Below are 12,299 nucleotides of genomic sequence, written 5' to 3'. Positions count from 1 at the left end.
ATAGTATTTGGAAAAACGTTTAAAGTGTAGGCAACTCCCACCCATCCCCAATCAATATAGCTTTCAAGTTTTTACTTGTTCTCTCATTTGTTGTTCACTTACTATGTGCGTGTCCCTGTCCTCCATTATATTCATAATGGTCATTCAGAACATTTCCTATTAGAAGCTTTTAAACAATAACTCCAGAAAAAGAATGCTAGCATACCTGTCTGAATTACCTATTGGGTTGTCAGAAAAGTCTCCAAGTATTTTTCTGATATATATATATATATGTTTGTTTTTTTTTTACCAGAGCACAGCTCAGCTCTGGCTTATGGCGGTGTAGGGGATTGAACTTGGGACTCTGGAGCCTCTGGCATGAGAGACTCTTTGCAAAACCATTATGCTACCTACTCATGCCATTTTTTTTGTTTTTCTATGCAAAAATACATCATGATTTTTCTGACAACTCAATAATAATAACAACCTGGTTATTAATAGATAAACCCAATTATTACCAAGTAAAAAGCATTTTTATTTTTGTCATTGCTATTGTCTAGTAAACAGAACTACCACTACTTATTTGCCTGTAATCACTCCTGTTTACATATTATCTTTTAATTTATTTATTTAATAATGATCGACATGACAATAGGAATGGAGGGGTACAATTCCACACAATTCCCACCACCAGAGTTCTGTTTCCCCTCCCCTCCACTGCAAGCTTTCCTACTTTTTTTATTGTTATTTTATTTTTTTTAAACAAGAGCACTGCTCAGCTCTAGTTAATTGTGGTGTGGGCGACTGAACCTCAGACTATGAAGCTAACATATTCTTTGTCTTAGTCTATTTGCAGATGTTTTCTGCAGTTAAAATCCAACTTAAGCCCTACTATCCAATACCTTTCTGAGATCTCTGAATATATTTATTCTCCTTTCGGCTTGCTTTTCCCTAGAGTCAAGCCTCACTTACCATCCTCTTTAAAAAGCAAATACAAGGCTGAAGAGAGAGCAAAATAATAGTTCTGAGGTCCCAGGTTCAATCTCCAGCAATAGCAGAAGTCAGAGCTGAGTAGTGCTCTAGTCTCACTTTCTGTGTATCTATCTTACTGTATGTCTTTCATTAAAAAGAAAGTAAATATTTTTTAAAAGCAAATAGAATAGAATTTCTAACCTTGAGGGTACCTAAATATTACCCAATCCAACCCCTCAGTTTACAGACGTAAGAAGGGAGACTCAGATGGTTCCTTGTCCACATGCTCAGCCTACAACTGACAGCCAGAGCTGGAGCCAGACTCTCCCATCTTCCAGTCAGTCCAGGGACCTCTCCCAGTCACAGGCTGCCAGCTCTTAACCCCACAGTGGCAAATCTGAGAGAGACTCTGTCTCATATCTGATTTATATTCCCTAAGCTATTGCCATATGCAAAACCTGGCACCTTACCTTGTTAAAGAATCAAACTCAAAACCAATGCAAACTGCATACAGTAAAAAGAAGTCATATTGTAACACAGGTCAAATTGATTTGTTCTACAATTGCATCACACATATATAATGTGGCAGATTTTTTTTAAAAATCTTTTTCCTATGGGGCAGAGGGGAAATCAGCCAAGACCAAAGCACTGCTCTTACATATATGGTGCTGTGGATTGATCCTAGGACCTCACACATGGAAATCTTGCACTTTGCCACTAAGCTACCTCCCTGCTTACAATGTGAGGGCCACTGATTTGGGACCACTGAACAGATTTTTAAAATGTTAATCCTCAGTATTTGGAAACAGGATAAGCGAGTGACAACAATGAAGACAGCATACATATCACCTATCATATTTTTTAATGATTTTTAAAATTTTTTTTCTCTCTGTTTCAATCATGAGAAGAACTAGAAATTCCTTACACAAGGATGATGGGATGGAAACAGACAACAATTCTCCAGACAGCATTTGGATGTGTGAGCAATATCTTTAAAATATGCAAGCAGTCCTCTAATTTAGAAATCTCATCTCTTGACAGTTTTTTTAGAAGGAGAAAAAAAGTTATTATGATTAACCTAGAAGGGCAGCAGAAGATTGGAAATACCCTATGTGTTCAGCAATGGTGGCTGCTCATGATGCTAACTAAGCCCATGAAGAGTTTAAGTAGGTCTTTTTTTTTAATATTTTATTTAATTTATTTATTCCCTTTTGTTGCCCTTGTTGTTTTATTGTTGTAGTTATTATTGTTGTTGTCGTCGTTGTTGGATAGGACAGAGAAATGGAGAGAGGAGGGGAAGACAGGGAGGAGGAGAGAAAGATAGACACCTGCAGACCTGCTTCACCACCTGTGAAGCGACTCCCCTGCAGGTGGGGAGCCGGGGTTCGAACCGGGATCCTTATGCCGGTCCTTGTGCCTTGCGCCACCTGCACTTAACCCGCTGCGCTACAGCCCGACTCCCTGAGTAGGTCTTAAACAGTAGAATTTAAGACCACTACAAATCACCAGATAGGGTATTTAAGACCAGAGATTTCCATGATGAATTAAGCAACAACAAACAAACTAACTCAAGAAAGCTCACTCAAAGGTTCAGATAGTTGCAGGCTTCCAAGGACTAAAAAGACACATGGGAAATGTTAAAAATAGGGCTTTCCCCTCTTTGTGATTTTTCAGTATTTGCACATTTTCTAAAATAAATGCATTTATTTTCTTGGCCAGAAGAAAAATTTCATCCTGTTTTTTTTTTTTTTAAAAAAATCTCGATGCCTTTGATCTCATGGTACTACCACAGCCACTCTTCATTCATAGAATCTTATTACGGAAACCATCCGCCTCCCCAGGGGCTCCTCTGTTATGATCACCTGCATCTGGACAAGCCTGCCAACATCCTCCACCCCAGGAAAACCAATTAAAACCAGCCTGGGAAGCTCTTGAGATGCCTCATCATATCCTGGCCAATCTGGGCAGTTAGAGCCACTTAAGTTATTAATGATCTTGAGCACAGCTCTTTTGCTCTGGTTTCTAACTCAGATTCTTCAAATCTTAGCTGAGTTCAAAATGTCCCCCAGTCTAAAATTTCCAAGTTCACCCAAGAACCCCCTTCAGAATTGTGTGGTCTGGTAGCCAGTGCTTTTCAAACTGAGAACTGAAACCAATTAATAGGTGGTGTGATCAGTTTAATGAGTCCTGACCAACACCATCTTAGCTGAAATCAAGGTTCCTCCTCCTCTCAAGGTGAACCAGCCTCCCCTGCCTTTATTAACTCCCTCCACAGCATCACAGGTCTTGGATGCTTTTAAGGTGCATGAAAGTCAAGGTGCAGTCTCCTAGAAAGATGTTTATGACACTGTGTTGAGTAAACAGCATGGGTAAGATGATCCCATAAGCAGAAATTATGTTAATTCTTCCAACCCACGAACATGGACTATCTTTCCACTTCTTTGTGTCTTTTTCAATTTCCTTGAGTAGTGACTCATAATTTTCAGTATACAAGTCTTTCACTTCTTTGGTTAGGTTTATTCCTAGATATTTTATTGTTTTTGTTGTTATAGTAAAAGGAATTCATTTCTGGGTTTCATCTTCTTCTAACTTAGTGTTTGCATAGAGGAATGCCACTGAATGTATGTTAATTTTGTAGCCTGACACGTTACTGTATTGCCTGATGATTTCCAAAAGCTTCTTGCTGGATTCCTTAGGTTTTTCAGTGTATACTATAATGTCATCTGCAAATAAGGAGAGTTTGACTTCTTCTCTTCCAATTTGTATCCCTTTACCTTCTTGCTCTTGCCTGACTGCTATGACAATTTCGAAAACTATGTTGAGTAGTAATGGTGATAGTGGGCAGCCCTGTCTAGTACCTGATCTGACGGGAAATGCTTCCAGTTTTTCACCATTGAGTATGATGTTGTCTGTAGGTTTGCTATATATAGACTCCACTATCTTGAGGAATTTCCCATCTATTCCCATTTTTTGTAGTGTTTTGATCATAAAGGGATGTTGTATTTTGTCAAAGGCTTTCTCTGCATCTATTGATATGACCATGTGAGTTTTTGGTCTTGCTTTTGTTGAAGTGGTGGATCACGTTGATTGAATTACGTATATTAAACCAACCTTGCATCCCTGGGATAAACTCCACTAGGTCATGATGAACAATCTTTTTAATATACTGCTGTATCCGGTTGGTTAGAATTTTGTTCAATATTTTCACATCTATGTACATCAGAGATATTGGTCTATAGTTTTCTTTTTTGGTTGTGTCCCTGTCTGCTTTTGGTATCAGAGTGATGTTGGCTTCATGGAAGCTGGTAGGGAGTATTCTAGTGTCTAGTGTCTAGTGTCTCCTCTTTCATTTATGATCCAATTTATTTGAGTTTTCTCCCTTTTTTGTTTTGTGAGTCTGGCTAAAGGTTTGTCGATTTTGTTCACTTTCAAAGAACCAACATTTACTTCAGTTGAACTTTTGAATGGTTTTCTTATTTTCAATGTTATTGATTTCTGCCCTAACTTTAGTGATTTCTGTCCTTCTGGTTGCTTTAGGGTTCCTTTGTTCTTCTTCTTCTAGGTCTTTAAGATGTGCAATCAGGCTGTTTATTTGTGCTTTTTCTTGTTTCCTAATGTGTGCTTGTATGGCTATGAACTTCCCTCTCAGTACTGCCTTAGTTGTGTCCCAAATATTTTGATAAGCTTGTGTCTTCATTTTCATTGAAGTCTCGAAAAATTTTGATTTCTTCCTTGATTTCCTCTTTGACCCAGTAGTTGTTAAGTAGTGTACTGCTAAGCTTCCACATTTTGGGAGTATTACTAATCTTTTGTTGATTGTTAAGTGTTAGTTTAATTCCACTGTGGTCTGAGAAAATGCTTGGGATGATTTCAATGCTCTTGAATTTGCTGATGCTGTCTCTGTGGACTAACATATGGTCTATCTTTGAGAATGATCCAGTGGCTTGAGTAGAATGTGTATTCCAGTTTCTTGGGGTGAATGACTCTGAAAATGTCCAATAGTTCTAGTTTATCTATCTCCTCATTTAGCTCCCTCGTTTCCTTATTGATTTTCTGCCTGGATGATCTGTCAAGCTGAAAGAGTAAGGTGTTGAAGTCCCCTACTATTATTGTGTTGCTGTTAATATATTGCTGTAGCTCTTTCAGTAGATGTTTGATGTATTTAGATGACTTCTCATTGGGTGCATAGATGTTAATAATTGTTAAGTCCTCTTGATAGGCTGATCCTCTGAGCAGTAAGTAATGACCATCCCTATCTTTTAAAATTTTTATTATTTTAAAATCTATTTTAAAATATATCATGTAAGATATGAGAATACCTGTTCCTGCCCTTTTTTCCTCATGTGAATTTTCAAAGCAAATTTCCTTCCTCCATTCCAGGACTCCAAACTCTAGAACTGTAACCATTTTGTAAGATGAATTTTCTTGAAGTACAATAGACTGAATCATTTCAAATTTTGCCTTTGTGTAGGTCAAAATGTAGCCTGCCTTTGTGTAGGTCAAAATGTAGCCATCTGGGGAGCCAGGAAGTAGCTCAGCAGACAAAATACACCTCTTCCATATGTGAGGCCCTGCGTCTGATCTCTGTCACCATGTGACAACACTATGAGCAGCATGTGTGGAAATCCATGGACAGTGGAGTGGTGATTTGCTGTCTCTCCTGCTCCTGAAACCCTCAAATATAGAGTGAAAATTGATCCAGAGAGACAGCTCAGAAGTATCACTCAAGTGCACGGTCTCGAATTTGTTCCTGGCATTACATTTAGAAATAGTTTCATGGGAGTCAGGCAGTAGTGCAGTGGGTTAAGCACAGGCGGTGCAAAGCGCAAGGACCAGTATAAGGATCCCGGTTTGAGTCCCCGCTCCCCACCTGCAGAGGAGTCCCTTCACAGGCGGTGAAGCAGGTCTGCAGGTGTCTGTCTTTCTCTCCCCCTCTCTGTTTATCCCTCTCTCCATTTCTGTCTACCCTATCCAACAACAACAATATCAATAACAACAATAACCACAGCAATAAAACAACAAGGGCAATAAAAGGGAATAAATAAATAGAATAAATAAAAAAAGAAATAGTTTCATATGGTTCAATGATAGTACATACTTTCCAATATCCTTCTGATCATTGATTTTGTAGGCTCTGGGGACCAAGAGATAAGATAGAGCTTATATAAGTATTTATATAAGCATTGAAAAATGTATCTGCTTGAAAACGTAAAAACCATGGCTAATTCCAACAAAAGCAGATATGGAACTAGATGTGGCCCATTGGTCTCTTCCAGTGTTCAAATAATGACTATACTGACTTGATGGTATTTACTAAGAAAATTGCTCACTGCAGACTAGTATAGTAATGCCCTTGGTAAGACACCTAAGTATATGTGTAAATGTTGTTTATCTTACCATGAAGGCTTTAGTGCTGGTGGGGACTCTGAATGTCCCTCTGGTCAGCTCTCTGATGCTGCTGCTTTTAAGATCCGGTTTATTTTTGAAGCAACTATGTAGGCGAAATCTTGAGGATATTTCTAATTTTTTCTATGAAGAAAAACTTAACTGTCCAAGTAAATGGGATTTTAAAGGTTAATATGAATAAAGTAGATAAAAGTATGAAAAGGCACTTTAGGGAGTTCTCCAACACAGCATTGATTTGAAGCCAAAACACACCCCAGATTTGAACTTAAAATTCCAGAGGTCCAAAAGGAAGCAGTAAAAACAAATAAACATCTAGAGAGCAGACTCAAGGCTAACAGATAAGAGTAAAAAGAAGTTTGAAAATATCTCTTTTAGAGATAATACAAAAGGTGAAGCGTAATCAGTTTTTACCTGCAAAGTTAACCAGGGATAAAGGCAAATAAGAATGCAATTGCAACCATTCCCCAGCTGTTATTGGAAAATCACAAGTGTGGTAACAAACCGGAAGTCATCAGTAAGGAAATTGCAAGGTCCCTACTTTGAAGAATGTTAAGAAATAACAGATCGGGGGCTATCAAGATAGCCCAGCTGGATAGTGTGTCTGTTTTACCACCTACAGAACATGCAGATTCAAAGCTGGTCTCTATTGCACTGGAGGAAGCTTTGCTGCTATGGTGCCTGTGTATCTGTCTCTCCATCTATCTCACTGAAAACAGTGTTAACCTCAAGTGACAACAAGAAAGGAGGGAGGGAAGGAGAGGAGGGGAGAAGAGGGGAGAGGAAAGAAGATAAGGAGGAAGGGAGGGAGCGAAGAGGACAGAAGAAAGGAGACACAGCAGAGCTAGGAACTCAGTACATTCAGCAGTGACACACTCAAGATCTCATTTCTGCCTCCATGAATTGTTTTTTAAGCTCAAAGGAATTAAAACAAATGAGAAAGGTTTTGAATCTGTGGCACAGCTATCATTCCAAATGTTTCATCATGTGAAAACATTACAAATGCCTATAAGTGAACAGATATGTTGCAATAGTTAAAGGGGGGGGGTGCTGGTCTACACTTTTGGTCTTACAGTGCCACAGGATTATTAAAATCCCAGTTTAGGTAACAGGGCTGTCATTTGATCATATTAATTACCGTAACGTGACCCTTTCTCCTGCATGTCAAAACACTCTCATTTCAGTCTTAGAACCCTTCGTTCATTCATTTAATTTCCCTGGAGGAGTCTACAGTGAAAATTAAAGGAAAAAGGGAGAAAGAGACCACTCCTATACCTACATGAGTTGCCTGAATGGCAGGGAGCCTCAGGGTACTGTCTGCCCATCGTGACCAGTCAGCATGTCAGCAGCGGCCTCAGCAGTTTTCCAGTCACTCAGGAAAGACCAAGATGATTAGCTGTGGTGGGAGGGAAGAAAGAAAACAGAAACAAAACAGATATTTAGGATAAAGACTGTATTTTGCCCCATTAAAATGCTAATGATGACCACAAATTTCCAGATAACCATTGTTATGAATAATTCATGGCCACATTCAGATGCAGCCTCTCTCTCTCTCTCTCTCTCTCTCTCTCTCTCTCTCTGCAGGTAGCACAGAGCTTGCACCACTCAGGGTGCTGGTTAGCATGTGGCCCCTGTAGTAAGTGTGATGGAGCCTCGGGCCACTGCAAGTCCACCTACAAGGCAGGGGACCCTCTAAGAAGAACAACAATTCCACTCAGATTCCCCTGGTGCTTTTTCAACTCACCCTTTCTTAACAGCAAGGAATAGCACGAGGCTGGCCCTATGCTGTTGACATCTGAACTAATAACCTGGACATACTCTAACAGCCTTGAAAAAGTAAAAAAGAAAATTTTCTGTATTTGGTAGATAAGACATACTGATTTTTTAAAAACTTCAATGAAGTATAACAGAAATATAGACAAGTACACACAGCACAAGCAAACAGCTCAATGAGGTTTCCTAACCTGAGCATGCCAGATCACAACTTAAAATAACTATCAGCATCCTAGAAGCACCTTCAAGTCCCCTCCTACAAGCAACTATTCCATGCAGATACTTTAAAAAAATAAGAATTATTTATTCAGAGGGAGAGAAAGAGAGAGAGAACAACAGAGTATCACTCTGACATGTGATATCAGGGATAGACCTTATATTTTAGGATTTAACACTTTACTCACTACACCACCTTCTGGATTGCTATACAGATTACTTTTGCCCATTTTTGAAGACATCAAATGATTTGCTGTCACTGTTAACTTTATTAGTGATTTACAAAATTATGAGATAATAGGAGTATAATTCCACATCACTCCCACCACCAGAGTGCTGTGTCCCCATCCCTCTCCAAAGGAAACTGCCATAGTTCTCCCGAGGTCAAAAATACCGTTTGAAGAAAAAAAAATTTTTTTCCCACTTCTACGGGTCTGCCTTCACTTCCTTTCTAAAATACCTATACTTAGAACTATTTCCAGGTGTCCTTCCTTTTTTCCTCTTCCCTCTCAGATAAGAGAAACAGTGATGGGGCAAAAACAAAGATTTCTAATCACAACTGTGATAACCAGGTCCCAGTGGAACTGGAGTTCAAAGCCCCTCTGGTCATCTTCTACTAACATTTCACTTCTTTGGGAGTACAGACCAAAGTTTATTTAGGGGTCATTATTAAATTTCACTATGAAGAAACATGCATTGCACTTACTGTAGGTCAGTACTATGCTAGCCACTTGAACTGCAAAAATGAATAAGGAAGACACTGTCCTTATCTGTCCTAAAGGAAAATGAAGTCTAGTGGAGCTTAGGCTCAGAAAACACTCATACACACACACACACACACTCTCACACACACACACACACACACACACACACACACACACACACACACACACATATCCTCTAGGGCAGTGGAGAGACTATGACGATAGGATTCATGCCAAGCACAGGTACCCAGACTGCTGCCAAAATGGAGAGGTTGAAAAAGACTTCAAAGGGGGTTGGGTGGTAGGTAGTGCAGTGGCTTAAGCGCACATGGCACGAAGCACAAGGACGGGTGTAAGGATCCTGGTTCGAGCCCCCAGCTCCCCACCTGCAGGGGAGTCACTTCACAAGCAGTGAAGCAGGTCTGCAAGTGTCTATCTTTCTCCCCCCCTCTCTGTTTTCCCTTCCTCTCTCCATTTCTCTTTGTCCTATCCAACAGCAATTGTATCAATAACAACAATAAAAGTAACAACAACAAGGGCAACAAAATGGGAAAAATGGCCTTCAGGAGCAGTGGATTCATAGGGTAGGCACTGAGCCCCAGCGATAACCCTGGAGGCAAAAAAAAAAAAAGAACTTCCAAGAAAAAAGGATGCCCGTCAAGGCTTTGCAGGAGCCAGTCAAGTTGGAATAGTTGGCAAGTCAGAGGATAAAAAAAAACTGGACTGTATAGGGTGAGGCAGGAAGGAAGTCTGGAGCCTTGAGTACATATTCAAGAACCCTGACCCTATCTTCGTTGCACACAGTCACTGGTGCATCAGATTTGGATCTCAGAATCACTAGTCTTTCTGAATGGGTTTGAGTAAGGCCAGTGCCAGAGCAGAGTGTGAGAGAACAGGTAGGCCAGTTTATCAGGGAAGAGAAGAAGGACCGGGATTAGGGCAATGGAAACAGGAGGGACAGGACAGAGGAATTGCCATTTGAGAAAGAGCCAGATACTAAAAGCAGAACTTGATGGCTGAAGATTGTGGGTGGGGGAGTGATAACTATATGACTGAAAAGAAACAGGTTGAATATTGAAGGCAAGGGCTAGTTTGGGGGTATTAAAGACTGAGGTATAGAAGATTCAGACATCCATAAATGTGGACGCTGCGGAAGAAACATCAACAAAAGGTAAAGGCATGTAAGTGGTCATTACATATAAAGTAGTAGAAATTTTATTCATGGGCAGTGGTGTACCAAGTTAAGTGCACATGGGACTAAGCGCAAGGACTCAAGCAAGGATCTGTGTTCAAGCCCCCACTCCCCACTTGCAGCAGGGAAGCTTCATAAGTGGCAAAGCAGGTCTGCAGGTGCCTTTCTCTCTCCTCTTTTTTTCCCTTTTGTTGCCCCCTTTTGTTACCCTTGTTGTTTATCGTCGTTGTTGTTGTTATCGTTGTTATTGCTGTCCTTGTTGGATAGGACAGAGAGAAATGGAGAGAGAAGGGAAAGACACAGAGGGGGGAGAGAAAGACAGACACCTGCAGACCTGCTTCACTGCCTTTGAAGTGACCCCCCAGCAGGTGGGGAGCCAGGGGCTCGAACCAGGATTCTTACACCTGTCCTTATGTACCATGTGTGCTTAGCCGCTGCGCCACTGCTCGGCTCCCTTTCTATCTCCCTCTCCTCTCTCAACTTCTCTCTGTCCTATCCAATAAAATGGGGGAGAGGAGTGGCTTCCAGGAGCAGTGGACTCATAGTGAAGCACTGTGCTCCAGTGATAACCCTGGAGGCAAAAAAAAAAAAAATTCTGTGTGTGTATGCTATCACTGAAAGAACATGGACAGAATGAGGATTTACAATTGGCACAAAAAGCATAACCCTAAAGAACATGAGCAATGACAGGACAAGTGAGGGAAAACAATGTTATGAAAAAAGCCAAGAAAGAGTGAGAGGAGCACTGTGGATGCACACAGAAGAAATGAAGAATACACCTTTAGATTTCATTCAGTCACTGACCCTCGAGACTGAGGAAGGTCCCAGGGTGAGGTGGAGGTAGTAATAATAGAGCCAGTGCAAGAGAAGAAGAAGGAGAACGATGCTGTTGAAATGACAAGTCCTTGCCATGAGCTGAAGAAGTCAGTAGAAGGAAAGGTTGAGAACATAAGGGGGGAAAGGTAAGAACAAAGTAAGGCCCCAAAGGTGATCAGGAAAAGGGTCATCAGTTGCAATGATGGGGCTGATCTTGAAACGGAAGGTGAGCCCACAACCTTCTCAGTGGAAACTAAGACAAATTTGATCATAGTAGAATTGTCAGCAACAGCATTGAAGAGCTGGAGGCAATAGGCAAAATGACGTCATTGTCATAGATAATTTAGTTAGCAAGCCTCTGTGCTGCAAAATTATAAAATTGTAGGCTTCAGGCTGTTTGGCCACCTAATTAAAGCAGCCCATTCTTGTTTAAGGCGCATACACATATATACCAGTACATGCCAGGTGGAAAGAGGCATGTCTATGAGGCAAGTATTTATTATCTAAGTATAATTTAATAGTTTACCAAAGGCTAATAACTAAAAGATTCACAACAGTCTTGAGACAATCTTCGGTCTTAGGTGCCAACTTTTCCCAAGTTTATGTACAGTTTCATCAAACGAAACCACTATCACATCTTTCAAAGCTTCTAACTACAATTCAAAGACCCTTCCTAACATGAGTAATCTTAAGAAAACAAAGAAGAATCAGACATCTCAAAATAAAAGCAAGAGGGGAGTATGGAGTTGGCTGTGACATCTATCCCTGAGACTTCCTAGCACAGTGCCTCTTAGACAGCGGTGATATAATCCCACCTTCGTTTTCATTCCCTCTTCCATCCAGAGTTTTGACAAATCCAGAAGTGGGTGGAATGACCTAGTTCTTAGAAAGTAGTCCAGTAAAGCCAAGAGCAGCAAGGCTCACTAGAAAATAATCTCAGGTAATGGGAGACACCTTGAAAAGTAGTTCTCCTCTTCCCCCTCCTCCTTCTCCTTTTATTCTCTCCAGAAAACCTTTGTGATCTGGGAAACTCTAAGGTTACCCTCAGTTCGACTACTTGATTAACATGAGCCTCTCCAGACATCCTTGGAATTATGACACAATTTGTGAATTCTAGATAACCATATGCACTGAAGCCAGCCAGGACTGAGGAAGCTCCAAAGCCATCAAATACCTACTGGCTAGGTCATTCATCTTTGTATCCCTGAAGCATAGGATTTATAGCATTAAGCCAACAATATGGA

The 12,299-nt window shown here is 40.5% G+C and overlaps 1 protein-coding gene across 11 annotated transcripts in view; it reads right to left on the bottom strand.

Moving 5' to 3' along the window:
* APBB2 (amyloid beta precursor protein binding family B member 2) overlaps positions 1 to 12,299 on the bottom strand; it is a 420,468-nt gene that overhangs the window by 259,005 nt on the left and 149,164 nt on the right. For 8 of the 11 annotated variants that reach the window (XM_060188179.1, XM_060188181.1, XM_060188171.1 and 5 more), the window contains one exon: positions 7,622 to 7,750. The exons of the other annotated variants lie outside the window; for them this stretch is intronic. The gene's annotated coding sequence lies outside the window, so the exon portion shown is untranslated. The remainder of the gene's footprint in view (positions 1 to 7,621; positions 7,751 to 12,299) is intronic. 11 annotated transcript variants of the gene reach the window in all.

This window comes from Erinaceus europaeus, chromosome 3, assembly GCF_950295315.1.
Source record: "Erinaceus europaeus chromosome 3, mEriEur2.1, whole genome shotgun sequence".
In the NCBI taxonomy this organism is placed as follows: Eukaryota; Metazoa; Chordata; class Mammalia; order Eulipotyphla; family Erinaceidae; genus Erinaceus; species Erinaceus europaeus.
Note: the sequence above shows the minus strand (reverse complement) of the source record. Positions and strands in the feature narration are given on the sequence as shown.